We start from the raw sequence: 4,068 nt of genomic DNA, 5'->3' as shown, positions 1-4,068 counted from the left end.
TAGGGTAAATCCGTATTTAATTAACTCTCAAAGATTCAGAACAGCCAAATGCCCACTCACAATATATGTGAATATATCAAGCATTAAAACCTCATGCTAAAGGTGTACTTACATGGGTACATTGGGTGCAGCAAGATAGCGTCCGCGCCGGAAGTACGTCACCACGCTCGCGTCCTATGTTATGTCACGTTGTCAGGTGACTTCTTCAGGGAAAGCTGGTATAGTTCTGATCTTGATATTGATCCATTCAGACACTATACTAGCAATGGAGGTTTGTTGTGTATTTTAGCATGTTCCTGGCAATCAAGGGGTTAAATGTGATGACTGATGTAATGACGGGCAATTTGATGCTATCTGGGAGGGGCACTAACTGACGCTAATGCTATCTCAAGTCTTTGGTTACACTAATACAGTGATTAGCAAAAAAATCTGTACACTGTACTAATAACACTGTTGACAGGGCAGTGAAGGGGTTAACTGGGGGGGGCGATCAAGAGGTTAAATGTGATCTGACAGTGTTCTAACTGTGTGCAAGTGTGCTGATTTACTCACTGTGTCTTTCTTCTCGGAATGTGCCGAATGGAATGTGCCCAGAGAGAGAAGATATCATCATTTCCTATACACAGGTACAGGAAGATCCCTGATAGGCCAGGGATTGATCATCCATTGTATGTTGAACATCACTGGCCTAAATCTGATGATTGATCCCTTGGGGACCGAATCACGGCACCCACGGGTCAGCGGGGTCACACGCACGCGTCCCCCGGGCCTCAAATCATGTATATATATGTATTTTTGCGCACCCATGCTGCCCTGTAGCAGTATTACTGCTATAGGGTGGACAGGAAGTGGTTAAGAGAGGGAGATGCCTGCTGTAATTTCATCCTGTGGCCACCTGGGGGAGTTGGCCAGTAGAAGTGCAGCAGAAGAAAGTCAACGTACTCAAATGAAGATGGCAAAAGCTGTTACGCTTCCGAGTGTTGATGGAAAAGTCATGTGAAAGACGGACTGTGTGATTGCCCAAACTGCTATGGGAGTGACCCCAACTGGGAGACCCACCATCTGTGTGAAAAAGGACTTGCCTCAGTGCAGTGCCCTGTGTAGTGGGTAGGAAAGGGTTAAAAATTATTCCGTTGATGCGATGTCTATTGATGAGTATGATATTGCTGCTGTGTATACACCTGTGTCAGCTGAACAAAGTTCTGAATTGAATGAGGTGGGGTGACCGCTAAACAGGGTATGCTATCTTCCCTAGAAACAGTATATGAGGCCTCAGAGCTGTCCCTAGAAACCTCCAGGGAGCTCTGTGTGTTGGAGCCGGAGGTTGCCCAGGACAACTATGGTGCTCATCTGATGGACAAGAGGGTACTTGAATCTAGTGAGGAAAATGTGTTGAATTCTAATGATTACTTCTTAATCTTTTTTAGTTTTTTCTTTGACATGTCTGACCAGGAGATCTTAGAGCTTGGAGACATACCACCTTATGGGTCCTACATTAAGCTCCTTGGTTGTTGTAATTCTGATTCTGAGAATAAACCTCTGATTGATCAATGTGCCCCTGGAATCTGTTTTTACTTTAGAAGTTTTCCTATCAGGATCTGGCAAGGTCCTATAATGAAAATGTCCTTTAAAATGAAGTAAACCTTTCACATTAAATGTGATCTTCCTGATAACACGCTCTCATCAACTTTACCTAATATTAAAAATGATTTTTACATTAAACCAAGCAAAATGTATTTATTAATATAGACAAATACATCTACATACAATATAATTACAGTGACCCCGACACCAAACTAAACTACATTAAAGTCAGCTTATGAAAGAACATGTATAATATTTATCTTTCTGGAAGGTGGTGAGTGAAATCTTCCCTCTCTTGAAGAGTGATGGGTGTCTCTGGTATCTGACACTTTAGGATGTTTTGAATACATTCCCCCCTCTGGTCACTGTGGTTCCTCCTCACTAAGTGACTACATTGTTATGTAGTGATGTAATGGATGGTGGGAGGAACCACTACACCCAGCAGGGACAAGGTTTCCAACAAGCCCAAAGTGCCTGATACCAATGGTGGCCAGAGCAAAAATGATGCCTACTGTCCACCATCTTACTTCATTCCAGAGATTTAAATGTTTGTATATAACAGTGTTAATTCTCAATGTACTAGCAAAATACTAAACTGAACAATAATGGAGATAATGGAGATAATGCTATAACGACTGGTAACCCACATATTAGCGGATAACTGTTTTTGTATTCAGGTCAGGTCTGAACAGAATTATGTAACATTTTGGGAAGAATATACAGCCAAGAAGTCCAGAACTTGAGGCCATTATAGCAAAGACCTCCACAGCCACCATGTATTTCCCTCTGGTGCTCAGATAGGCCGGGATCATGGCAATCCAGACACTGCAGAACACCAGCATGCTGAAGGTGATGTACTTGGCCTCATTAAAACTGTCCGGTAATGTCCTGGCTATAAAAGCTATAATGAAGCTCACAGCTGCCAGAAGCCCCATATATCCCAGGACAGAGTAGAAGCCGATAACTGAACCCTCATTACACTGAATGATGATCTTCCCCTGATAAGAGTGAGTGTCCTGATCCTGGAAGGGGGGAGAAATAGACAACCAAGTGACACAGATTATGACTTGGACCAGTGAGAAGACACAAATTATACAATTGGGCAGTTTGGCTCCCATCCATTTCCTCCAGGGACTCCCAGGTTTGGTGGCTTTAAAAGCAATACACACCATGATACTTTTGGCAAGTAGAGAAGAGACGGCAACTGAGAAGATGACACCAAAAGAGGTGACACGCAGCATGCAGGTTACATCTACTGGATGGCCGAGGAACAAGAAGACACAGAGGAAGCTCAGCATGATGGAGACCAGGAGAAGATAGCTCAGGTTCCGGTTATTGGCTTTAACAATGGGGGTGTCCTGGTAATGTATAAATATCCCCAATATTAAACCAGTCAGAAGACAACAGAGAATGGAGATGGAGGAAAATATGGCAACAATGGTGTCATCAGTGTAGGAGAGAAATTCCACCACTCTTGGAACACACCGATCCTTCTTCTCATTTGGCCATTCTTCATCAGGACATTTTATGCAGTTTTCACTGTCTGCAGGAAGAACAATACAAACACAATGAGCATCGGGGTCAGAGCTTAGAAAACAAATTAAAAAGATTAATTAATTAATATAGAGATAGATAGATAGATAGATAGATAGATAGATAGATAGATAGATAGATAGATAGATATTGAGTGTGCCTACTGGGAAGTGGTAAAACATTGTTGGTTCCATAAGGACACAATAAAGGGTGAAAAGACAAAATATGGAATGCACCAGAACTGTGTTATAGGCAGAAATGTGATCATGGAGATTCAGTTTAAATTGTCAGAAAACCCTGATAATGAACATATTTGTTACCTTTTGGTCTGTTAAATACACAACTGGAAACATTTGTTATATCTGTACAAAGTGCAAAAAAAAAAATACCTGTTGATCATTTTTATTTCTTTTTTTTCTGTTGGTTGAACTGGATGGGATAGATTAATTATGTCACTACACTGCTGAAAAAAAAATTAAAGGAAGACTTTGAAAACACATCAGATAGCAATGGGGAAAAATATCATGCTGGACATCTATACTGACATGGACGGGGTAATGTGTTAGGAATGTAAGGATCGTTTGATGAAAATGAAAATTATCAACTTACAGAGGACTGAATTCAAAGACACCCTGAAAATCAAAGTGAAAAATGATGCAACAGGTTATTCCATTTTGCTGACATTTCATCGCAGCAACTCAGAATGGTCTTCAGTAGTTTGTATGGCCCCCACGTGTTTGTATGCATGCCTGACAATGTCAACAGATGTTGTCCTGGGGATTTTCCTCCAAGAACTGGACCAAGGTATTGCTGAGCTCCTGGACAGTCTGAGGTGCAACCTGGCAGTGGCAGAAAGACCAAAACATGATATCCCATAGGTGTTATATTGGATTTAGGCCAAGGGAGCATGGGGGCCATTCAGTGGTATCCATTCCTTCATCCTCCAGGAAT

At 41.7% G+C, this 4,068-nt stretch overlaps 1 pseudogene; it reads right to left on the bottom strand.

Moving 5' to 3' along the window:
- Positions 1-1,793: 1,793 nt before the first annotated feature.
- Positions 1,794-3,160, bottom strand: LOC149445850 (vomeronasal type-2 receptor 26-like; annotated as a pseudogene).
- Between the last annotated feature and the right edge of the window lie 908 nt (positions 3,161-4,068).

The sequence above is a fragment of the Staurois parvus genome, unplaced genomic scaffold, assembly GCF_062004578.1.
Source record: "Staurois parvus isolate SC_StPar_1 unplaced genomic scaffold, SC_StPar_1.0 ptg000706l, whole genome shotgun sequence".
NCBI classification, from domain to species: domain Eukaryota; kingdom Metazoa; phylum Chordata; class Amphibia; order Anura; family Ranidae; genus Staurois; species Staurois parvus.
This window is presented reverse-complemented; position numbering and strand designations above follow the sequence as displayed.